The 26,260-nt window shown below is 41.5% G+C and overlaps 1 protein-coding gene and 1 long non-coding RNA gene across 4 annotated transcripts in view; one reads left to right on the top strand and one right to left on the bottom strand.

The window, feature by feature from the left end:
• The window catches only part of CACNB2 (calcium voltage-gated channel auxiliary subunit beta 2), a 382,137-nt gene that overhangs the window by 241,524 nt on the left and 114,353 nt on the right, over positions 1-26,260 (top strand). The gene's annotated exons all lie outside the window — the stretch shown is intronic.
• Positions 22,615-26,260, bottom strand: part of LOC142827355 (uncharacterized) — a 47,337-nt gene continuing 43,691 nt past the window's right edge. Inside the window, exon 3 of the long non-coding RNA XR_012902063.2 lies at positions 22,615-22,800. This is a non-coding gene — a long non-coding RNA (uncharacterized LOC142827355). The remainder of the gene's footprint in view (positions 22,801-26,260) is intronic.

Here is a 26,260-nt window from a genome sequence, read left to right on the forward strand (position 1 = left end):
GTGCCAAGGAGTGGTGCTGCGGGACCAACCAGCAGTGCCCCACTTGCTCTACCACAGGCCCGGGGCTTTGCTCCATGTCTCACTGGTCTGCTGGGGGGGGGCACTAGCTGCGCCTCCCCCCTCCCACCCCCAGCAGACCAGGGACACGGGGAGCAAAGCTGCAGCAGCGGTGGGGTGCCGTGCCTCTGAGGCTTTGCTCTGGCAAAGCCTCAGAGGCACGGTACCCCTCCGCCTCCCGGCTTTGCTCCAGGTGTCCCTGGTCTGCTGGAGACAGTCCCCAGCAGACCAGAGGCACCGGGAGCAAAGCGGCAGCGGCGGCGGGGTGCCGCGCCTCTGAGGCTTTGCTCTGGTAAGCCTCAGAGGCGCGGGACCCCTCCGCCTTCCCGTCTTTGCTCCGGGTGTCCCTGGTCTGCTGGAGACGGTCCCCAGCAGACCAGGGGCACCCGGAGCAGCTTTTCTCACCCCGGAGGTTGAGATGGCAAGACCGCTGCGCTCTGGGTGGTCCCGCTGCCTGCGAGCTCCGGGGCGAGAGAGCCCCGTTCGTAAGTGCGGATCCGACATAAGTCGGATCCACGTAACTCGGGGACTGCATGTATAAGTAAAGACAGGCTGTTAAAGAGATCCATTTTCTCTAAAAGGAATGTATTGGTTTCTTTAAGAAAACAGTTTTACTTATCTTCTAAAGTAGGGGCAATCAGGATTTTAGAAGCCCTTGTGAGGAATAAGTTTGAGGCCCTCAGAGAAATTCTACGATACATCCATACTCATGGCGCATAGTGGCAGATTAATGATCACTGAGTGAGACCTAGCTCCTATCACATGAGTATGTATTTTCCATTAGATGCATATACAAGTGCAAGGTTTTATAGTCACAGTACTACAAAAGTGTGTATGTATATTTATCTCTGCTATGCATATTAATTCTTTGCATCATTTATACTTATGATTAACATTATATACACACACACTTAAAACATAGCTATCGTAGTGTTGTTCGTTTTTTTTTTTCTTCTTTTATCTTTATCTATCTTTTTGATGTGTCTCCGATCTTGGAGTGCAATATACAATGTATATTTTTCCAGGGTCTCTGTTTTCCTGAGTTTAATTTTTTCTGTCCTATTCATATGTGAGTTTAAGTAGTTTAATCTAGTCTTTACATTCTCTCTCACCTATTTTCTCTCTGTTCCCTCTCACGTCCTTTTTCCATTTCTCTCTTCTCTCCTTCATTTCTTTGTTCCTTCTTTGTTATGATATCTCTGTTCTCCACTCTTTCCTCTCCCACTTTATCAATTTCCTTATCTATTCAGCTTCACCTCTGTTCATTTACGATACATCAGTTTTACAAAATTCTTGGGGTCACTTAAACCTTCATAAAATCAGGAATTTATTTTGGGCTTGTCTACACTACAAAGAAAATTTAAGCTGCTGCAGTCAATCTTCAGGGGTTCAAATTAATGGGTCTAGTGAAGACACGCTAATTCCAACTGAGGGCACCTCCCATTGGTGCTGGTAATTCTGCTTCTACAAGGAGAAAGGTAAGTCAATGGGAGCACACTCTCCCTTGGACCTTCTGCTGTGTGGAAGGTGCTAAAATGTGATTTCAGATACTTCAGCTAGAGTTGCATATCTTAATTAAAACTTATCCTCTAGTGTAGACCTTGCCTTTATTGAGATATACTTGATCAGAGAAAAATAGCTAGTAAATCAGACAGTCACTGGGATGTACAGAGTAACAGCTTTCTGAAGGCTAGAAGCATCAGAAAAACAGGGAAGGAGATGACTATTAAGTCTTTTTTTGAGAATTATAATTTTAACAGATGTCTGATAAAAATCCCAAACTACCTTTTTCAAGAGGTGCTGGAACCTGCTGTTCTTGGGCATTCTCAGATATCCCTCTGGAGTCCCACTCCTACTGTACTTCTATGTTCTGAGAGTGCAGTTTCATTTCTATCACAGAAACAGTAAATCTAGTCCCCCCCCCCCCCCCCACTCACGCCTTTAAAAAATGCTCGATAATCTTTGAATAAGAGCAGTTTTGGTTAACGACAATTTAGTATGTCAAGGATGCTTTAGTTTAAGACTGCTTGGTTTTAGGAGCTGCAAAGCAACTATTGCTAGAAAAAGGTAAAAAAACAAATATTAGTAAAATAACTTAGCTTTAAAAGAAGATTTTGTGTAATAGTATCTTCTAGAATAGTGAGTGTAGCATTAGAGCACTTATTGCTTAGCTGATGCATCTTTTAGTGATGAGTAAATCCATGTGAGTGTTGCTATGGGAATTTGGCTTAGAGATGCTGGTTTGACTGCATGGACAGCCCTTATGAAATATTCATGACCTCTAGCAGAGCTGCCATAGTAGTTTACAGAGAAATTGCCAGCAGACCTTCACTTTTTAAAAACTGTATTTCCGTACATCAAAACAATGTTCTCACTTCAGTTGGCAGAGGAATAGTCACCAGGTCTGACTCTGTCTCTGGCTGTGAGACAGCTTGTAAACAGTTGAAATGTGAGGACATTGCTACAATCAAGCTGTTATAACAACGGTGTTTCAGTAATACGTAAAACACATTCTAAGTGTTGTTTTAAATCATCTGTGCATTAGAAGGGATTAAAGCAAGAACTGGAGGAACAGTTTAGTTGCTTAAAACAAACAGGTTTAAAAAACCTTTCATTTAGAAATGGCTGTATGGTTGCAGAATATAAATCGTTACATGCATTTAATATGTAAAGTAATCAACATATGATATTCATCACATTCAATTTAAAAACATTTCTAGAAAGAGACCAAAATTGCTTAAATCTAGCTAAATATCTCTGAAATATTACAGGAAATATTTTGCTACTTCCATTTATGGATGAGTTGTTCACCTCCTTAACAAATAATCAGATTAATGAAACTGTTAGTTTCACTTTATTTCACTGTTCACTGCACCAGGCTGCAAACACTGTGAATTGATTCCTGATTTCCAAGCGTGTCTGTCTTTTTTTTTCTTTATCTTTTTATGCAATCAGTCAGGAGCAAGTGACACAGCTGCTTTTAACTTTTTTCTCTTTAACATTGTGAGTGGAAATGTTGGTCCTAAATAAAGTAATTAGAATTCTATTTATCATAGGAATTATACATGAATAATGCAGAGGCTTTGAGCGGAAAATGATGGAGAATTAAGAATAGATATAAAACTGTCAAAGTGTTTCATGCACTTAAGGAAAACAGATCAACGAAAAGCCTTGTTTCTTCCTTTGAGAGAGAGGAAACACCTTAAAATTGTAGAATAGTGATAGAAATGTAGCCGTGTTAGTCTGGTGTAGCTGAAACAAAAGACAGGACTATGTAGCACTTTAAAGACTAACAAGATGGTTTATTAGATGATGAGCTTTCATGGGCCAGACCCACTTCCTCAGATCAAATAGTGGAAGAAAATAGTCACAACCATATATACCAAAGGATACAATTAAAAAAAGTGAACACATATGAAAAGGACAAATCACATTTCAGAACAGAAGGGGGATGCGGGGGGGGGGGGGGGGGGAGAAGGTAAATGTCTGTGAGCTAATGATATTAGAGGTGGGGAAAGGTAAATGTCTGTGAGCTAAGATTCGACACTCTACGTGTCGGGCTCAACAAAGACACCAACTACCTTACCCATTACAAAGATAGCTTCCCCAATTATCACCTCTAATACCATTAGCTCACAGACATTTACCTTCCTCCACCCCACCCCACCCCCCACCCCCCGCATCCCTCTTCTGTTCTGAAATGTGATTTGTCCTTTTCATATGTGTTCACTTTTTTTAATTGTATCCTTTGGTATATACGGTTGTGACTATTTTCTTCCCCTATTTGATCTGAGGAAGTGGGTCTGGCCCACGAAAGCTCATCATCTAATAAACCATCTTGTTAGTCTTTAAAGTGCTACATAGTCCCTTAAAATTGTAGAAAGAGATATATCAATGTGACCTATGAGGACAAATGAGTAGTAGCTTTGGATTTTGAGTAAGATAAACTAGAACTCTGTGCCCACTGCCCCATTAATATGAATCAAGTCTATACAAGGTGGCTACGTCTAGACTGGCCCCTAATTCCAAAAAAGTCATGCAAAGCAGGTAAGTCAGAATAGGGAAATCCACGGGGGATTTAAATATCCCCCGTGGGATTTAAATAAACATGTCCGCCGCTTTTTTTCCAGCTTGGGGAAAAGCTGGAAAAAAGCGTCTAGACTGGCGCGATCCTCCGGAATAAAGGCCTCTTCCGGAGGATCTCTTATTCCTACTTGAAAAGGGTTTTATTCCGGAGGATCGCGCCAGTCTAGACGCTTCTTTCCGGCTTTTCCCCAAGCCGAAAAAAAAGCGGCGGACATGTTTATTTAAATCCCACGGGGATATTTAAATCCCCTGCGGATTTCCCTATTCTGACTTACCTGCTTTGCATGACTTTTCCGGAATTAGGGGCCAGTCTAGACGTAGCCGATGTGATTACAGACTGAAACCATGTTTAAGGAGAAACTGTGATAGGCCAACAGTCTCTGTCCCTAATCACTCCTTTAACCTTTTCTTAGAAGAACCAATATTTGCTAAGAGGATTACTGGTTTATTACCTAATCTTGACATGAGGAATGTGAGAATAGCTATTGAGGAGAAATGATCTAGATTGTGGGCTGAATATCCCATAGTGTCTCTGTTATTTTGCATGAAGACCTTGGAATAATGCACTTCTTGAACTGGTCCATACAACTACTATCCCTTTGCCTTACTTGTCTTCAAATAAATAATCTTTCCCATAATTTGTCTCTCTGCTTTCAGCAGTTGAACCTGTTGTCTTAAATATACTCTAATGGGTTAAAAATAAAACAGTAAAGCCTGTCCTTTGCTTTTATTTAGGAATTACATGTTAGAATTAGGGTTCACTTTTTTGGGGAGAATCTGGGCTGATGTGTATTTTTAAAGATACCAGAAAGCAGGTAGGTTTCATGCAGTGTGGGCTTTTAATATGAAATTATTGCCTTTACCACTGAATGATAATAATATGCTTACAAACTGTTGTGTTAAAGATTAATTAGTTTGTGCAGCGCTTTGAAGATATAAAGTGGTAGTAGGAAATAGAAATAGCAGCTTTTTGGTATGTATAACTTTGCTGTAGTACTCAAGCATCCAGGAGCTCCTGATGTTGCTTTAAAAAGGCATGAGAGATGTCAAGCATCCCTCTATTTTCAACCACTATAACAAATACAGGGGAGAAATGGTCTCCAAAATCAGGGCTAAAAATTTTACCTTATTTGCTTTGATTACTCTGACTGGAGGAGTCAGAGTGCTCAAGTGGAAGATAAGGTTCCCAGGCTGTTTTCAGGCTCCATCAATACAGGCTGACACACTGAACATTGATTTTTTTAAAAAAATCTTATTAGATTTTAACATGGAGCTTCAGATAACATTTACTACTGCAAAACACATGAGGCTAAAATGTAGTTTCCTGGGCAAGCCAGAAGCAAAATAGAGAGTTTTCACTAAGGCCATGTCTACACTAGGAAAGTATTTCAAAATTACTAAATTCAACTTAACTCTCAATTTAACAAATTTGAACTAGCATGTCCACGCTATGTGGAAGCCTTGAAATATGTCCGAGGCAGGCTCCATAAACGTGGACATGCTTCCTCAGACTTAGAGCCCCAGGAAGCACAAAGGAATAATTATCTTGAATTACTCTGGGGACTAATTATTTTGAAATAGCAGCACCAGAACACCCATACTATCATTATTTTGAAATAACTATTTTGGAATTAGCATTACTCCTGATGAAAAGCAGGAGTATAGATTTCAAATTCTGCAGCCCGTTATTTCAAAATAACTAGGGATGTTAAATAGCGGTTTAAAAACTGGTGGCTCTTACTACATTTAAAAAGCAGAGCTGCAACATCTGGGACCCAGCACACGCTGGGACTACTCAGTCCCAGCTCGCGCCCTTTCACCTGCTGCACCTCTGCCTCTCCTACCCCCCACAGACGGTGCTGGGGGGAACCAGCTTTTAAGCCAGGTCCCCGCAGCACCAGCTCCTGCTCCCCCCCCCCCCTTGCTGCCTCTGTATCAGAGGCAGCAAGGGCTGGGGAAGCGACTAGTCGAGTAGTGACTTGACTCTCTGATAAGCCTAGGCTTATCCAATAGTTGGCTAGTCGACTAGTCGCTTACATCCCTAGCAATAACGGGCTTGGCTCCACTTATAAATTCAACCTGGAGGGCGTTATTTCAAAATAAAGTCCTAGCATAGACCAGGACTAAGATTATCCAATGAAACTAAACTAGGGGGCTGTGCCCCATGCTTGCTATGCTCACCAACCCCCCTCTCAGGGTAGGCAGCTCTGGCTGTCCTTCCACCACCGGGGAGGGCCAGTCCAAGGTGTGGCAGCCCTGGCCTGTCTCAGCTCTCTCCTGCCAGCCACTATCCAGGAGTGGGCCATCCCAGGCTCTTCCCACCCCTCTGCCGCTGGGGTGTTGGGCCAGACTGAGGCTGCAGCTGGCCCGGCTCTCTTCCTCTGGCCACTGGTGGTTGGGACAGGACAAGAATGGCTGGCCTGGCTCTCTTCCTCCCACCACAAGTGTGGAGGGCATACAGCTCTCCTCCCTCCCCCCATGGCAACTCTGCCCCCCCCATGAGGGGATGCCTTCTTTCTCTATCCCCCTCCCTGCGATTGGGGGGGGGGAGGTGTGCTACTCCCTCCCTGCCCTGTGAGAGAGCAGGGCCAATAATAAGGAGACAGTGCTCATAAGTTGGCTCCTGGAACACTGGCTTCAGCTGCCAGCTCCACTCCCAGGAAGTCGACTGCTGTCCCGTGCTGTGGGCTCACAGTATAAGCCTTATACTGCAGAGTCTGCAGTGCAGGATGGCTGCCAGTGCATGCCTGCAGGGCAGAAGAATTCAACAAACTGGAATCGATAGGATGATGCTTATCAGTTACCTGGTTAAACTCTTAATCTCTACTTCCTGCTTTATCCCCAAGGTCAAGGGTTCAGACTTATATTGATTCCAAAAGTCTCTGTTCCAGTTTTCCCAGTAGAAGGGCCCATGACATTACCTGGTAGGACTGCATAGACAAACTCCACAAGAAGGAATTGACATCTCCAATGTCTCTTGTCAGGGCTGTTCTCCACTCTGGCACTTTGAGTGCAGAAGATAGGGGTCTGCAAGAGAACTTTTACACCTTGCCTCTATAGGCTCTGCTTACAAAATCTCCCCAGAGTCATAGATTCACTGACTTTGGGTATGTCTAGACTGGGGCGGGGGGGGGGGGGCGCTCCGGTATCCCGAAAAAACTCGGCCACATCCAGGGAACACATTTGCTCTTCCACTTTTTTTTGCAGAAAGGGGGTTCTTCTGAAAGAGGGTGTTTTTCTGAAATTTGGCCCAGTGTAGATGGGCCAAATTTCAGAAAAGCCTCTTCCGAAAAAAAAGCGGAAAAAGGTACACCAATTGCAGAGCGTATTTTGTGTACCTTTTTCCAAAAGAAAGTTGTAGTCTACACATAGCCTTTGGGAGGCAACTGCCACCGCCAAGTGGAACAAAAGAAAACCCCTTTTTTCCTGAACCCAGGAAGAAAGAACTTGGATTTCCTTCCCCTGGGGTACTCCAAGCTCTTCTGCCACAAGAGAACTTGAAAAAAGAAACAGAAGAAAACAACTATATCTCTGACAGCTGAGCTCTCAGGCTAGGCAGACAGACACACAGACCTCCAAGACACAAGGATCAAATCATTACTTTAAAAAAGGTGATTTTTATTAACAAAACTAAAGATATACTTGATAAAAACGTACTTGGTTGCTAGGTGTTACAGAGCAACTAAGTAAAACAAATTAAAACAGAGAACATCTCTGGGTACTCTTTGACAGTGAATGGGGGGGAGAGAAGGCAGAGAGTCACACAGAGAAGTGTCACCAAACAACCAAAACAAAGTAAAATGCCCTGATCGTGACTTCACATTTTCCCTTTATTTACTCATGACCCCTTCCTGGTTCAATCCACTTCCGTGTCCCGAATTCTTTGGAGGCAGTGTAGCCCTGTCTGGTTTAAAATAATGCTATTTTCCAACTCTTGTCTTACCTTGCTTGCTTTTTTTTTTTTTTTTTTTTTTTTTTTGTGGGAGAGTTATGTTATACAATTTGAATGTCAGCACTATATCTTACTGGTTCTTCTACTGTCTCCAACCCCTCTCCCCCCCTCCCTCCGCTAGCTACCTCAGTGTAACACTTTAGTCACAATGTGCTGGCCGTTTATTTTAGAATTGGAAGCTTATTGGCCCCTTTTAGGGCCTTTTATGCTATCTGACCCTCTTGGTAGCAACCCATTTTTAGTCACATAGCAACTAACACAGACCGAACATATACTAATACAGACAGAATATGCAATTTTCATACAACATTACAGGTATCTTACATTTCCCTCAAGGATATCGTCTTATAACTTTTTATACTTAATGAATACATAGGTTCTCCAATACATGATGATTAAATAATATTAGCCAGGGTGTGTGTGACTTTGTGTAAGCATTCCACAGATCTTCCCTGTGGATCTTAATTCTAACCTAAAACTATTGCTCTAATTCCAATATAACAACATAAGAATGACCATACTGGGTCAGACCAAAGGTCCATCTAGCCCAGTATCTTGTCTTCCATCAGTGGGCAATGCCAGATGCCCCAGAGGGAGTGAACAGAAGAGGGAATCTTCAAACAATCCCTTTCCCATCACCCATACCCAGCCTCAGATAGGGTATGTCTACACTACCCTCCTAGTTCGAACTAGGAGAGTAATGTAGGCATACCGCACTTGCAAATGAAGCCCGGGATTTGAATTTCCGGGGCTTCATTTGCATAAGCGGGGAGCCGCCATTTTTAAAACCCCGCTGGTTCGAACCCCTCGGTAGTGTACCGGTAGTTAGGAATAGGAAGCCTAGTATGAACTACCTAGTTCGAGCCCAGTGTAGCCGCGCTGCACGGGGTTCGAACCAGCGGGGTAGTGTAGACATTACCTACATTACCCCGCTAGTTTGAACTAGCGGGGTAGTGTAGGAATAGGAAGCCTAGTCTGAACTACCTAGTTCAAGCCCCGTGTAGCCGCGCTGCACGGGGTTCGAACCAGCGGGGTAGTGTAGACATTACCTACATTATCCCGCTAGTTCAAACTAGCGGGGTAGTGTAGACATACCCAGAGAGGCTAAGGACACCATTCCTACCCAACTTAGACAATAGCCATTGATGGACCATGAAATTATTTAGCTCTTTCTTGAACCCTGTTAAAGTCCTGGTCGTCCCAACCTCTAGCAAGGAGTTCTACAGGCTGACCTTGGGCTGTGTGAAGAAAAATGTCCTTGTTTTGTTTTAAACCTATTAATTTCATTTATTGACCCCTAGTTCTTATATTATGGGAACAAGTAAATAACTTTTTCTTGTTCACTTTTTCCACACCAGTCATGATTTTATAGACCTCTATCATATCCTCCCTTAATCTTCTCTCTTCTAAGCTGAAAAGTCCCAGTATTTTTAATCTCTCTTCGTACGGGACCCGTTCCAAACCCCTAATCATTTTTGTTGCCCTTCTCTGAACCTTTTCCAATGCAAATATATATTTTTGAGATAAGGCAACCACATCTGTACTCAATATTCAAGATGTGGGTGTATCGTGGTTTTATATAGAGGCAATAAGATGGTCTGTGTCTTATTTTCTACCCCTTTTTTAATAATTCCTAACATTGTTTGTTTTTTTGGACTGCCACTGCACATTGAGTGGATGTTTTCAGAGAACAATCCACAATGACATAGTCCCCATCATTTTGTATGTATAGCTGGGATTATTTTTTCTACTGTACATTACTTTATATTTATCAACATTAAATTTCATTTGCCATTTTGTTGCCCAATTACTTTGTTTTGTGAAATATTTTAAAGCTCTTCACAGTCTGCTTTGGTTTTAACTATCTTGATCAGTTTAGTATCATCTGCAAATTTTGCCACCTCACTATTTATCCCTTTCTCCAGATCATTTATAAATAGGTTGAATAGAATTGGTCCCAGTATGGACCCTTGGGGGGTGGGAGGACACCATTAGTTATCCTTCTCCATTCTGAAAACTTACCATTTATTCTTACCCTTTGTTTCCTGTCTTTTTTTTTTAACCAGTTATTAGTCCACGAGAGGACTTTCTCTCTTATCCCATGACAACTTACTTTACTTAAGAGCCTTTGGTGAGGGACTTTGTCAAAGGCTTTCTGGAAATCCAAGTACACTATATCTACTGGATCCCCCTTGTCCACATGTTTGTTGACCCCCCCCCCCTCCCCAGAGAACTCTAGTAGATTAGTAAAGCATGATTTCCCTTTACAGATACCATGTTTTCCCCAACAAATTAGCCCAGTACTGACGTTAGACTTACTGGTCTTTAATTGCCAGGATCACCTCTAGAGCCCTTTTTAAATATTGTTGTCACATTGGCTATCCTCTAGTCATTGGGTACAGAAGCTGATCTAAAGGATAGGTTACAAACCACTGTGAATAGTTCCACAGTTGCACATTTGAGTTCTTTCAGAGCTCTTGAGTGAATGTCTGGTCCCAGGTACTTGTTAGTGTTAAGTTTATTAATTTGTTCCAAAACCACCTCTAATGACACCTCAATCTGCAACAATTCCTCCAATTTTTCACCTAAAAAAAATGGCTCAGCTTTGGGAATCTCTCCAATATCCTCAGTCATGAAGACCAAAGCGGAGAATTCATTTAGTTTCTGTGCGATGACTTCATAATCTTTGAGTGCTCCTTTGGTATATCGATTGTCCAGTGTCCCTACTGGTTGTTGAGCAGACTTCCTGCACCTGATGTATTTAAAAAAATGTGCTATTACTTTTGAGTTTTTAGTTAACTGTTCTTCAAAATCTCTTCTGGCTCTTCTTATTTTTTTTACACTTAATTTGACAGAGTTTATGGGGGGGGTTCGATTTTCCTCACTAGAATTTAACTTCCACTTTTTAAATGATGCCCTTTTATCTCTCATTGCTTCTTTTACTTGGTTTTTAAGCCACAGTGGCATGTTTTTGGTTCTCTTACTGTTTTTTTTTTAATTTGGGGTGTACAAATTACACCCTCTATTATGCTGTCTTTGAAAAGTTTCCATGCAGCTTTTAGGGATTTTACTTTTGTCTCTGTACCTTTTAATTTCTATTTAACTAAGCTCCTCATTTTTGTGTAGTTCCCCTTTCTGAAATTAAATGCCAGTGTTGGGCTGCTGAGGTGTTTTTCCCACCACAGGGAGGTTAAATTTTATTACATTATGGTCACTATTTCCAAGCAGTCCAGTTATATTTGCCTCTTAAACCAAACCCCATGCTCCATTTAGGACTAACTCAAGAATTGTCTCTCTCCTTGTGGGTTCCAGAACCAGGTGTTCCAAGAAGCAGTTATTTAAGATATTTTATCTCCGCACACCATCCTGATGTGACGTGTACCCCGTCAACATGGGGATAGGTGAAATCTTCTACTATTATTGAGTTTTTTTTATTTTGATAACCTCATTAATCTCCCTTAGCATTTCATAGTCACTATCACTATCCTGGTCAGGTGGTCGATAACATATCCCTACTGCTATATACTTATTATTAGAGCATGGAATTACTACCCATAGAGATTCTATAGAACATTTTGGTTCATTTAAGATTCTTACTTCATTTGAGTCTACATTTTCTTTCACATATAATGCCACTTCCCCAGCAGCATGATGTGTTCTATCCTTCCAGTATAGTTTGTACCCTGGTATGACTGTGTTCGACTGATTGTCTTCATTCCACCAAGTTTCTGTGATGCCTATTATATCAATATCCATCCTGCTTTAATAAGAGGCACTCTAGTTTACCCTTCTTATTTAGACTTCTAGAGTTTGTGTATAATCACTTTAAAAAAGTCACTATTTATCTCTGTCATTTCCTGATGTGTCAGATTCTTTTTCATTTGATTGTTTCTCATCTGATCTTACCCATACTTTATCATCTTCCATCCTCTCCTCTTTACTAGACTGTAGAAACTCTCTGTTAATAGACCCTCCCCTAAGAGATTTAAGAGATGTTTCTGTCCAATCCATGTGTTCCTCCACACCTGTTGACTTTCCCCCAATACTTCATTTAAAAACTGCTCTACAACGTTTTTGATAAGTGCCAGCAGTCTATTTCCATTTTGGTTTAGGTGGAGCCCATCCTTCCTATATAGGCTTTCCCTTTCCCAAAAGTTTCCCCAGTTCCTAATAAATCTAAACCCCTCCACTGTACACCATCTCATCCACACATTGAGGGTACGTCTAGACTACATGCCTCTGTCGCCAGAGGCATGTAGATTAGGCTACCCGACAGAGTAAAATGAAGCGGCGATTTAAATAATCGCCGCTTCATTTAAATTTACATGGCTGCCGCTTTGAGCCGACAAACAGCTGATCAGCTGTTTGTCGGCTCAGCGATAGTCTGGACGCTCCCCTGCCGACATCAAAGGGAGCTGTCGACAACCCAGGTATGCCTCATCCCAGGAGGCATACCTGGGTTGTCGACAGCTCCCTTTGATGTCGGCAGGGGAGCGTCCAGACTATCGCGCTGAGCCGACAAACAGCTGATCAGCTGTTTGTCGGCTCAAAGCGGCAGCCATGTAAATTTAAATGAAGCGGCGATTATTTAAATCGCCGCTTCATTTTACTCTGTCGGGTAGCCTAATCTACATGCCTCTGGCGACAGAGGCATGTAGTCTAGACGTACCCTGAGACTCTGAAGTTCTGCCTGCCCACCTGGCCCTGAACATGGGACTGGAAGCATTTCAGAGAATGCTACCATAGAGGTCCTGGATTTCAATCTCTTTCCTAGCAGCCTAAATTTGGCCTCCAGAATGTCCCTCTGCCTGCATTCTCTCCTACAGATAAATAGATTGATAGGGTTTTTATTTAAATGAAGTAGTTTTGGCTGTGGTTTAGTTTACATGTTTTAAAAAATGCCAAGTGTATCTAGTCCCCTTCAACCTTCCCCTTTGAACTCTCTCTGTTAGCTGTTCCTGTTCACTAAGCTCCCTGGTCGTTTACTACAGGGCTTTATATAGCCCTGTCCTTCCCTTCCTGGTAGCCCCACTCCCTGGTTAAGGCTTGATCAATGAATAGAGGATTCTAGATTTTATATCCTCATTAAGAAGCTAACAGCTTCCAATCGCCAGCCTCATGACTAGGTCTTTTTTTCAGAAAAAAATATAAATGTTATTTCCCTTAGGGCTAATCTGTGCATGTTTTTCCAGAGATGTAAACCTAACCTGTTCCTGCAGCTTATTCTCAAATGTGTGAATGACACTAGAATTTAAGATACTGTATATTAATGATATTTAACACAACTGTAACCTTTTATATCTTCAAAGCACTTTACAAACATTAGACCTATAAAAAAGATATGATCCCTTTACATCTACATTAACAATAAAGTAAATTTTTTTACAATGTTCTTAGCAATAATTTCTTAGAGTTTTTATTAAGATATTATAGAAAACAGTGCACTGTTTTGCAATGGATAGTGATTAAAAAGATCAGCTACAAAAGTGTTAAATAACTATTTTAAAATAAGCATTGTTCCTCAAGGAAAGCAGCAATTATTATTTTAAAATAACCAGCCCTTTATTTCGAAATAACAGGCTTGCTCATCTTGTGTGGATGCTCTGCTTATTATTTTGAAATAAGGAGAGTGTAGGAGAGCAGGGTTTAAACTCTTAAATACTTTGCCCAACATTGCACAGAGAGACTGTGGCAGAGCTTGGAACTGACCCTAGTTGTTCTGAGATCCTGTCAAGTGCCTTAACAATACAAGATCATCCTTCCTTATTTCATCATTCAGACTAATTTAACTATCTTGATATGTTGAGAGAGAGAGAGAGAGAATTTCAAAGGATTTCAACATCATTGTGCTTTAAGGAATCTGTGCAACAAGTAACATAAATGTCCAGCTTTCTTTATATGCATGCTTAAACATTAGTATACTAAACGTGATAGACACTTACATGGTATATCTACTTGTTTACAAAATCAGACATACAAATACAAATGTGGCAGCACCCTATTACTGCAAAATGGCTTACTTTCTCATTTTTACCATATATTATATATTTGAGTGAGTTTGTGAGCAAGCAAGTTTGTCTGTCCATTCATCTGTTTATTGAAGAACTCTTCTTAAATGGTAAGAGCTATGACCACCAGATTTGGTATGCAGTTTCCTCTTACCATAACTTAAAGCAAGGTAAAGGTTCGGTTGTGGAGGGTGGGGGAGAAATGGGACTGAAACTCCCTCACCCCTGATTCATACATGGATGCATAAAAAGAACTCCTCCTACACAGACAGTGCTAGGACCACCACATTTGGTATGCAGCATCCTCGTATCATAAATTAAAGCAAAGTAAGGGTTCAGTTATGTGCTGCAGGAAGGCTTGCTGAAGTTACCCCCTCTCCCCATGCATAAAGGGACACACAACACCATACAGAAAAGAGACAGAATCACCAGGCAGGTGAAAGGGGCTGGCTGCAGGTGTGCACACCCCTCTGTCCCGGACTGCCTCAGCCCCAAACTTCCTATCCTCGAGGTGTCATTTAGAGAGAGCAGAGGGGCTGCAACTCCCCTCCCCTCCCAATAGCTCTTACCATTCATACATGAACATCGCTGGCTGTTCCCCTTCATGAGGGAACCAGAGGAAAGTACACAGTTTGCTGCATTCCCCGATCTGACGACTGGGTAGCACAATGCGCAGACAAACATTGACCTTCTGCAGCTGGAGGACATGCACTCCTCCCCACCTGTGCCCACTGGAGCTTCAGTGGCTAAAGAGAGGAGCAGAAGCATGTGTGGAATTTGTTTGTACTGACTTTTCTAGTGCTTCTTATGTAGTTTGTTGTAAAACTAGGCAAATATCTAGATGAGTTTATATATTCTATCTAAAAAATTAGATTATGTACTCCAGATTGAGAACCACTGAGATAAACCATTACATTTAAAGCCCTGAAGTTGGTGCCAGAGAAAAGGTCTATGCACAGAAATAGGTAATGCTACAATGCTCTGGCTATAATAGTCTGATGTATCTCTAGGATGTGTATCCCAATGTTCAGCAATGCATTGCTTTATTGACTGGTGCATCATGGATAAAAATAAAATGGACGCAATAATTGCATGTTGAGCAGAGATGTGTACTTTTTGAGGGCAGTTACTTGGTTTGGATTAGGGATGTAAAATCCCATGTAAATTAACTGCTCACCCTGGGTAGGGGAGTGCTAAAGCAGCCCCCGCCAATGGTGTGGTAGGCCTGGAAGGGCTGGAGCAGCCCTTTCCCTGTGGCCTGGCCAGGCTGGAGTGCCCTGTGCTGCTCCAGCGGGGTCAGTGCTGGTTAACTCATTGCCCCAGTAAGCATCTCAGTAAGGCAATACTTACCAGTTAAACCTTTACATCTGTAATTTGGATGCACAAATGCAGATTTATGGCAAACAATTTTCAGGGACAATGCAAGCCTAGAAAAGATGCCCTGAAACACTGTTTTTTGTAAAATGTTATAATTATATCTCAACAGCATCATTCAATGATACTGTGTAAGATTTAAATGTAGGGACCTAAGTAGGCTAACTGCATTCCTTTTATAGCAAATCTTGCATTAATTTGATTTTGAGACATCTTGCAATGCTCAATGCCAAAAAAGGAAAAATACAAAATGCTTTTGCAATTCAGAATAGAAAGTGTTTTCATTAGAATGTTTTTTGTTATATTGAAGAATTCTTGAAATTTAATATGTTATATTTATAGTGTAGATTTTTTTTTTAGATGAAAAGCTTTAAAACCTTTTCATAATAGGAGTTTGTCATTATCTTGTCTTTTACATAAATCTAGCATTCCCAGTAGTTTGGATGGCTGTTACTAAAAATAACAAACCTTTTATATAGTATTATTCACCTAAGGAATCTAATCTGTTGAAGACCACAGAAAATTAAGCACACTATTTCTGTTAGCAAAAACTGAATAACTTAATTGTGCTGCTGTAAGTATATTGAGGATTTTTTTATCACAAGAAGATGCACATTGAAATTGTAGCAGGAATTATTTTATGTAACCCTATTTTTAGGTGGTGTTTAGTGTTTAAATTGGAAGCTGAAGAGACATACACAATTTTAAATACTGCTGCTAGTGTCTTTTAGTTAGTGCAAATTATTTTGAATTGTTTATCAAAGCAACTTTTAAAATTATTCTAGATGCAGGTGTTTATGTAACAGATAAAGTGTAAATCAGGTTCTAAAGAATCAAAACAAACTAATTTTGGCTTCACTTCAGAGTCTCTGATAGTGTTTGGTTTCATTAACAAAGAATCTGATGTGGAAAATAGAATGTTTGTTTCTTAATTGCAGATTATCATATTACTTGACTAATGAAATTCATTCTAATTTGTGTAAATCAGAATTTAGTCTCTCCAAGGAGTTCAATAAAGTAAAATGTAACTGTTATAAAGCATTTGATATACAGATTGATGCAAATCAGAGGAGAAACTTCAAAGAAGGCATGGAAGGACAATACAGGAAATTTCAAATATTCAAACTATATTACTTTAATTTCAAAAATAGTTTTTTAGTGCTAATTAATATTATTCATAATTTTTTTCTAGCCACTTATTAGCATTCAGCTGTCATTTTGAAGGACGTTAAAGTTTGAGTGTTAGATGGCATTACTAACTTTGGTTTAAACAGTATGCAGTTGAGTGACAGTCACTTCTAAAGTGACATCATTCCAAAAGCACATAGTTGTGGTTACTTGTGATTGCCAAACATCTGAAAAGTATTCCACTTTACCTGCACAAAGTTCATATACTGGTCAGATGATATTTATTTAATGTAACCACACTTTCCAGTCGCGCATACACAAAATCCAACTTATAGTACATAGCTGCTATAGAAACCAGCAGACTGGATGCTCTAAAATATGAGGAAATGTCAGGGAGTGGGTATGTGCCAGTGTGGCAATGTCACCCATTGGTGCTGTGTCCATAGCAGCAAGATTATATCTCCTGCAGTAGGGAAAACCTGGGCATTTTTAGCTCCACTGAATTCTACTGAGGGCCCTGTGACAGTCTAGGTAGATATGAAGCTGGTGAATAGCTGCTCCCAAGCCTGCATCTCCTATCATGTCCAGCTCCTTCCAAAATCACAAGGTTTGGTGAATGACCTCATGGCGGGGGCTCTCATTGACAAGTGTCTAGATGCTCTTTTTCACGTAGAATTCCTCATTCCTGATATTCACAGGGGCCTTTGGCAGCTCTGCAGTGGTATCTGGTCCAGGTGGCATAGATAGGCTCGCCAGGTGTTCACTTTTCAATTGGAAAAACTGGTTGTAAGGGGCTGAAGAGTCTCTCAGAAGTATTGACCCCCACACCATAAGTCCTAGACTGTAACTAGGGTGAAGATTAGAGAGCCAGCCATATCCAGGTGCAGAACAGGTGAGAGGGTGCAAAAAAGGGGTGGCGCAGGATCAGGCCTATTGGTGGCAGCTGGTACTCAGAGCAGAGCAACGCCTGCCATGAAGGAACAGGAAGTGCAAGGAAGGGCTGGCCTACCCCACCTCCACCCCGTCAAAAGTGCTTTTAGTTCCAGTGTGCCCTGACACCTGAGTGGGAGTGGCTTGGCTACTACCGAGGACCCAAAGTAACTGATGCCAGACAACAGAGCGGGGTTTGGCTCATTGCCAGCTGCTGAGCAGGGGAGTATCCCTGGGGGAAGCTGAGCATTTGATCATAGCAGGAGCACCAGACCAGAGTGACTAGGAGACCATCACTTTTTACCTGACTTAAGGGCAAGCTTCTGGGTAGGGAAGAGGCACCAGGTCATCAACTAGCACCAGATCCTGTACAGCCGGGGCTGCCTCCAACTTGCATCCCATTGGCAGGCAAACAGCAAGTTCCACATCTGGTGGCAACTCCCACTTCTAGTGACAGGGAAGGGGGAAAGCAGCGAGTGACAGGAGGGAGGAGAGGAGTGAGCAGGTGTGGGGCTTATCAGGAAAGAGACAGAGCCAGAGACAAGGCTTTGGGGAGAGGTGGAGCAGGGGTGTGGAATGGCTTTGACATTCCTGCTGTAAAGTCTGGTTTTGAGAAATTGGAAAGTTGGCAGCCCTAGATGTGGAGCCCCCTTCTCTCTGCAGGAACTACCCACATAGAACTACTCCCTTGCTCTGCCTGCCCTATCCTACCCTGTCTGTGCAGGGCTGCCACTTCTGAACTCCACTTCCATTCTGGGCATGCCTGTCAGGTATGGCTTGGTGGGAATTTCTGGCCCCTGGGTTCCCCCTGTTACACACCCGTTACACACCCTACCACAGGCAATTATCTTGATTTCACTACAGAAAAAGTAAATGCCATGTTAATATTACAGCAGTGTGTGGGGGCTGATGACAATAGAATCATAAAATCATAGAACACTAGAACTGGAAGGGATCTCGATATGTCATCAAGTCCTCGTGGAATGAGGAGTAACAGTAGTTCAAATTAGGATCTTTAATTCAAACTATCTGCTCCATGCCACATGTAGCCGCGGGCACGGAGTTCAGATTAAGGGGGATTTAAAAATGGTGGCGCCCAGGAACATGCAAATGAAGCCTGGGATATTTAAATCTTGGGCTTTATTTGCAACTCCGCTTGCCCTAATTACCGTATCTAGCTCGAATTAACGAGCTAGTGTAAACGTACCCTTAGAAAGTTTTTCCTAATGTCCAGCCTAAACCTCCCTTGCTGCAGTTTAAGCCCATTACTAATTGTCCTATCCTCAGAGGCCAAGGAGAACAATTTTTCTCCCTCCTCCTTGTGACATCCTTTTAGATACCTGAAGGCCTCTATCATGTCCCCTCCCAGTCTTGTCCTTTCCAAACTAAACAAGCCCAATTCTTTCAGTGTTCCTTCATAGGTCCTATTCTCTTGACCTTTAATAGTTGAGGTCTTTTCCAAAATGTTCTTCCAAGGAATGAAAGTATATATTTTGGGTTGATTCACATTTTAAGTATTATGCTATTATATTTTTCCTCGTTCATTTCTTCTCTCAACCTGTTCCTTTTTTGTCTCACAAGTACTTTCTTCATATTTGTTTCTTCTCCCCTTCCCACAAGTGTCTTCTTCCCTCTACACCACCTTCCATATAGATTTCCTCCTCTAATTACACCTTAGAGACTAACATTAATATATTAATAGTATCATGAGCTTTCGTGGGCACAAACCACTTCTTTAGATGACAAATATTATGGAACAAGGGGCATAGATTTTGAAATATAAAGTAGAAAAAGAGGAGAGAGGGGTAGAAGAAAGGGGGGGGGGGAGAGCAATCCTGTTAATTAAAGTGTCCGAGATAATTAAGGCTAATAGAGTAGGCTGTAAGTGCCTATTACTTAGCCTTAGATGTCATTTGGGTGTTGACTATAATGGCCCATCCAGTTCATGCTTTTGTTCAAGCTGTGTGAAATAATATTATATTTGCATATGAAGGCTAGTTTTGCAGATTCTCTCTCTAGTTGATTCCTGAAATTGTTTTGTAACAGAATAGCCTCCTTTAAATCCATTAATTAGTGCCTGGGGAAATTAAAATTTTCTCCAACAGGTTTTTATATGTTACCATTTTGAATATCTGATTTGCATCTAGTAATCCTCTGTCTAAGAGACTGTCCAGTTTGGCCAATATACATATGAGAGAGGCATTGCTGGCACTTGATGGCATAGATCACATTAGTGGATGTGCAGCTTTATGAGCCTCTGATGTGGTGGCTTATGTGGTTAGGTCCTGTAATGATGTTGCTTGTTTAGAGGTGTGGCTAGAGGTGCTACAGAACTGTTGTTTTTTAAGGGTGGTTTTTTTTTTAAGTTTCAGATTAACACAGCTACCTCCTCTAATTAATTACTGAGTAGCATCATCCCCTTACTTCCTGATATCCTCCTTCCCTAAGTTCATTTTGCCCATTTTCCCATCTTCTTTAGACTGCTTTTCTTCTCCCTTCAGAGTGTCTTCTGGTCAGGTTGGGTTGGGAGATATACTCAACCCTCTATTCACACTGAGGGTGTGTCTAAACTACACCCCTCTGCCGACAGAGAGATGTAGATTAGGCACATTGCTATTGCAAATGAAGCGGGGATTTAAATATCCCGCACTTCATTTGAATAGAAATGGCTGCCACTTTTTGCCGACACGGCACTTTGCCGGCAAAAACAGCAGTCTAGAAGGGGATCAGTAGACAAGGAAAGCCTTTTCTGACTGATTCTGTAAACCTCGTTGCACAAGGCATAAGGGATCGGTCGGAAAAGGCTTTCCTTGTCGACCGATCCCCGTCTAGACTGCCGCTTTTTGCCGGCAAAGTGCTGCGTCGGTAAAAAGCGGCAGCCATTTCTATTCAAATGAAGTGTGGGATATTTAAATCCCCGCTTCATTTGCAATAGCAATGTGCCTAATCTACATCCCTCTGTTGGCAGAGGAGTGTAATTTAGACACATCCGGAAAGGCCTGTTATTCCCTTGTCCAGGCTCATGAGCTCAGCTTTTTCTAGCATTACAGTCTGTCTCTATGGTAACAGACAGGCAGTAGTGCAGAGAGCGGTGGGGGAGCTGCTATACAGAGTCTGTCAAGCATAGAGAACAGACATCAGGCTTTGAGGGAGAGGGCCTAGTCTGTGCAAGGCTCTAGAGTCTTCCCCTGTTTTTGTGGTCAGAGAGGTGTGGTGGGGAAGAGGCAAGAGGAAGCTTTGTATAAAGTTCCTGAGTATGTAGCTTCTTCTCTAACTAAGGAAGAGGTTCTGTCCCAAAGCTAACTATGAAGATTGAACACTTTTAAAGTAATTTTGTACTCTATTTACCCTTTTCTCTACAGTCTAGTTAGTGGGTTACTGCTTAACTCTGGCCCCACTTACTTCTTCTGCCAAGTAATCATATTTTGGGGGAAATTCACATTTTAACTTTTAACCCCCTTTTGAACGGGAGCAGAGTTGAAATTGAGGATCTTTTTGGACAATGGTGTAAATGGGGCAAGGAGACCATGGGATGTGCCGTCTTCATAATTCTGCATTTATACAATTTAAAGTTCTGTTCAGTTCTTCACATTTGACTTCATGTTCATTTTTCTTTTCAGTATTTTCCCTCTTTGTACTTTCACATGATTTACCTATTGTTTGTCTTTGTTTACTCTGCCATTCATCTAGGTGCAAGATGGTCTTTGTCTAAAGTCTATTCCTTTATTAGTATAATCATGTTAGATTCAGTATATGGTACCTGTTTCAAAGAGATGGGCATTTATGGTCTTCTAAGCATTAGATAGACGAGAGAAGTTTTCATTTTGCTGTTATCAACATACCAATGAAATGTGAGCACATACATTGAGAGAGGTCTAGTACAAATAATACATTTTTAAAAAATATTCCACAGTGAGTAGATTTTATTTCAGTTGTCATATATTGAGAAGGAACCAATGCTGTTAAATGAATAAAAGGAAATGCTGCCTTGCAAAAGAAAGACTAACTTAACTAGAAAACATCTTTGGCAAGACTTTTCTTACTGTCTAGATTTCTTTCCCCCTCTGGATTTGGTCCATTTGTTTTTGAGCGGTGTTTTGGTTGGTTTTGTTTGGTTTTTTTTGGGGGGGGGGGGGGGGGAGTTGGTCTTTGCCTCTAAGAGGGGGCTGGTTTAGTTTTGCTTGACTTAATGATGCATCAAGTTTTTTGACAGGAATCATAAAGGCTTTCCATTTATGTGGCTCTTAAGGTAGATTTAAGAATTATAATCCCCTCCGTATCCTTGTAATGTAAAATATATATTCAGTGATTGCTAATTCTTGATAAAGAATTCATTGAATCCTTTGGCAAGCAGACCTTCCCATGTTGAATATGCTCTTGAAGTAGGGATATTAAATGGCATTTAATCAGCTAGTCAACTAGTTGATGGAATTTCTATTGACTAATCAATTAGTTGATAAGGGGGAACTGCAGAGCCAAAGCGGAAGAGTTAGCTCCTGTCCCCAGGAGTTAATCCCGCTGTGGCTCTGCCTTTTAAATGTATTAATAGCTGCTAGGCTCTTAATACATGTAAAGGCTGAAGTGCAGCGGGCGGACTGCTTGGTGGCTCTTAATACATTGAACAAGCACAAGGGCAGCAGGGGGACCAGGCAAAAATGAGGAATTAACTTATTCCTGGCTTGTGCCTGATGTCCTGCTACGTCTCTGCATCCCCTGCTCCCCCACAGAGATGGTGCTGAAGGGGATCCAGTTTTTAAGTTGGTTTCCCTACAACACTGGCTCCTGCTTCCTACCAATGCTGCCTCTTTCTGATAGAGACAGTAAGGGTGGGAGGGGAAGTGACTAGTCGAGTCACTGGTCAACTAGTCGCTTACATCCCTATCTTGAAGTGGAAGTTTTATGTATTTTTATTGGATTTAGACAAGACTCTCATATGGTTTAGCAAACCTATTAAAATAAACTCAAAGACTCAAAGATTGTGTGTGTATGTGAGAAATATTTATTCTTGAGGTAAATCTGTGTGACTATGTGGGCACAGATTTTTTTGTCTGAGAATTGTAAGGTTTCATCTTTTTTTCAATAACTTGTTTGAGATGCTTGTTCATCTAGTTGGGTCTGCAATCCTTCTCATTGAATTTTTTTCTTTTCACTCAGGATGCGGGCTTCAGAGAGTTTCTCTAAGCTTTGATTTAAAATAATTCCAAGCCTCCTCCTCATTCAGACCTTGAGTTCTTCAGTTGTGAATGCACTACTCTAAATGCTTCCCTTTAAAAAAAAAAAAGAAAAAAAGAAAGAAAGTTGGTTCTTTTGAAATCAAGGACCTTAGTTTCAGATCTATTTTTCTTTAACTTTTTATTTAGTTTAAACTTAATTAACTCATATTTAGTCAAACCAAGGTCCTCCTCTATAGGTTAAAACTCTCTAGTCTGGCACTGTCTAGCAACATCTGTGGTTCAGCATAATTTTCTGGATATGCAGCACTCTGGTCATCTGAAGAAGTGGGCTGTGTCCACAAAAGCTCGTAATACCATCTACATGTTTTGTTAGTCTTTAAAGTACTACCAGACTATTTGTTGTTTAAGTTTTTCCTGATACAGAGTAACTCAGCTACCCCTCCGAAGTTTTTGAGCATAATTTTAGTTAGTTGGATGTCCATGGGTATGGCCAGATTATCATGGGTGTGGCCAAGTTTCACACGGGCCCATCTTCTCTTACTGCCTACTGTTCTCCATCATCATTTTCCAACTCAGCATTCCTGTTCCTGAGATCTTTCTCTTTCACTAGCTGGTCTTTTCCTCTGCTTGGATGGTGGGGAGGCTTGCCAATTAATTGTATCCTTTGGTATATATGGTTGTGACAATTTTCTTCCACTATTTGATCTGAGGAAGTGGGTCTGGCCCACGAAAGCTCATCATCTAATAAACCATCTTGTTAGTCTTTAAAGTGCTACATAGTCCTGTTTTTTGCTCAAACTTCTTGGTTTTCAGTTTGGTTTGCTGGGTGCTGTGCTATTGCTCCTGCAAAATTAATTTAAGAAATATCAAGACCTGTTTATTGAAGATTGAAGATCCATTGTTAATGGAGTATTCTATGTTATACTTGAGAAGGATAGACTGTGGCTACATTATTGGCATCTGAGGGCTTTGAAAAATTTAAGTCATTCATAGAGTATGCATCAGTACTATTTTTTCACTGTGTGTCTCATGATGTACAAGCTGACATTCATAACAATGTCATCATCGAATCAACACCAATTGTTTAGAGGGTGATTTTTTTGTTTTGGTAATACTATCTGAGGATTTCTAGGAACTTCTGGAAGGATCTACTGTAGAAGCACATGCTACAAAAGACGTTGTGCCATCATGGTGCTGCCACTTTGAGATTTGATTTACTTTATTGTGATTTTTACATTCTTGGCCGTTAGTTTCTTCTCAGACTGATTCCATTTTTGGAGACTTAGGGTGCCTCTACACTGCACCATTATTCTGGACTTGCGGCCATCATTCTGGAAAAACAATACTAGTGTTACACAGCAATTATTTCGAAAGAAAATAGAAATAACGGAGAACTTTTTCCCACGTTGCTACACCTCATTCACGAGGAATAACATCTCTTATGAAAAAGCTTTTTTAGAAGAGGGTGTAGGTGGATGCTTCACTGCTGCTATGTTGAAATAGCTCCTCACCGGGGCCATTCTAAAGTTATTCCTCCCCAGTGCCTCCTGGAACTCTAAATTGTGATAGTGTGTCCACATTAGGGGAGCCTGCCTTGGACTAAGTTTCAGGCTTCCCTGTAGCATGGATGCTCTATTTTGAAATAAGCTATTCCAGAAGATATCTTCTGGAATATCTTTTTCCGAAATAAGTTTGCAGTGTAGACATACCCTTAGACTTCCTTTATTCTTATTTGAAAAAAGATCAAGATATTTCCTCCCTACGTTCTCCCTATGTTTGCACATACAGGAACTTTCAGAGAAGGAATCTGCTTTTTTCATAATTTGCTTGATGGAAAACTAATGAAAACTCATGCTTGATGGAAAACTCATTTATTACTTTGTCTGAGCTGCATTAAGCTCTATGGATTGTGCTGCTTAAGAATAATTCTTATAAATACATATTTACATATAAGCCCTTTCATCATACTTGATTACGGGTGAATGGATGACAAGTTTCCTTTTTCTTGTTTTGGTTTATATTTGATGTATTTGACCATGCAATGAATAAAATTCATCTAACCAAATCTTCTGGAAAGGGAATGTTTCTTACCCTTTAGTACTGATTCTTTTTTGTACTTCAAAGTCCTTTGCCAATCAAAAATGTTTGGTCCCTTTCTTTTCTATTTAGCCCATCATAACACAAAACTGACATCCACACACCACCTAAAGAAAAATTCCCCTTTTTTTGGTCTTTCCCAGAGCAAGCAAATAAGAGCAAGCAGTGGGTGGGGGTAGGAGGGGACATCAGCTGAACTCCTTTTTACTGTCTGGGAGGAGCAGAACTTATTGCAAGAACTACTTTAGTTTACAATATTTGGCTTGAAAACACAGGTTGCACCTCTATAAACTGGAACTCTCTGGTCCAGCAACATGTGTCCCATAGGACCATGGATGTTCCAGGATCAGTCTCCACATGCTGCAGGGTGGGAGGAGGTTGGGATCAGGAGCCTGGTGTGATGCATGGAGGAGGGAGGCAATGCATGGCCCAGCTGAGCTGTGGGGAATGGTGGGGAGATAGAAACCAGGAAGCTGGACAGATGACTCAGTAGGATTGTTAGGTTCAGGAGCTGGCATGCAGCTCAGCTGGGCTGGGCTCGGGAGGGGAACGGGGGTGTGCTGGCAGGGCCAGGAAGCTCTTTGCAGGGACAGAGTAAGTGGTAGGACAGGCAGTAGGAGAGCCAGAAATGAACTCCAATGATCTGGCAAAATCCCTCATCCAGGACCAGTCAGGTCCCCAGTGTGCCAGGTTCCCAGGACCAGGGAGGTCCAACCCTTACTACAAAAAAGGCTCCTGCCAGACAACGTCCTGCCAGACCACAGTTGTTACCAGACTAGAGAGTCCTATATTTAGCAGGTTCAACCTGTAGTAGCCAACAGCATTGGGATGTGGCTCCCAGTGAAAGGAGCTTGTTTACACTGGTGCTTTACAGCATTCCAACTTGCTGCATTCAAGGGGGGTGTTTTTTCACACCTCTGGGTGAAAAAGTTACAGTGCAGTAAAGTAGTGGTGAAAACAAGCCCTTAGGCCCACACTCTGACACAGACATCAAACAAAAAGCTTCAGGAGAGTGGCTCCACTTTCAGCTGCCTGGAAAAGCCAAGTAGCTTTTGTCAGGCTATTCCTGGCAGAGATATTTGGTGATGATGGAAAGGATGTGGGGAGAAACATATGGGTGAAAAGGGAGGGGGAAGAGGAAGAAAGAATGAGTGTGTGGAGAAACATAGGGAAGGTGGGTGGGGGATATAGAAGAGGAGAGAGAATATGCAGAAACATAAAATCCAAGAAGGACATCAAAGTGCACAACGGAATATGGAGATGTCTAAAAATAATGTAGGTCTGTTAGAGATGGAGGAAAATGTAGTGAAGGGACTGAGACTAGGGCCTGATCTATCATAAGAAATTAGGTTGGTATATCAACATTGCTTATGGATATGGAAAATCCAGACCCATGTGCAACACAGTTAAACCAATGTAACTCCAGAGTAAGCAATGCTAGAGTTGATGGCACA

Source organism: Pelodiscus sinensis, chromosome 2, assembly GCF_052426305.1.
Source record: "Pelodiscus sinensis isolate ZL-2025 chromosome 2, ASM5242630v1, whole genome shotgun sequence".
Classification (NCBI taxonomy): Eukaryota; Metazoa; Chordata; order Testudines; family Trionychidae; genus Pelodiscus; species Pelodiscus sinensis.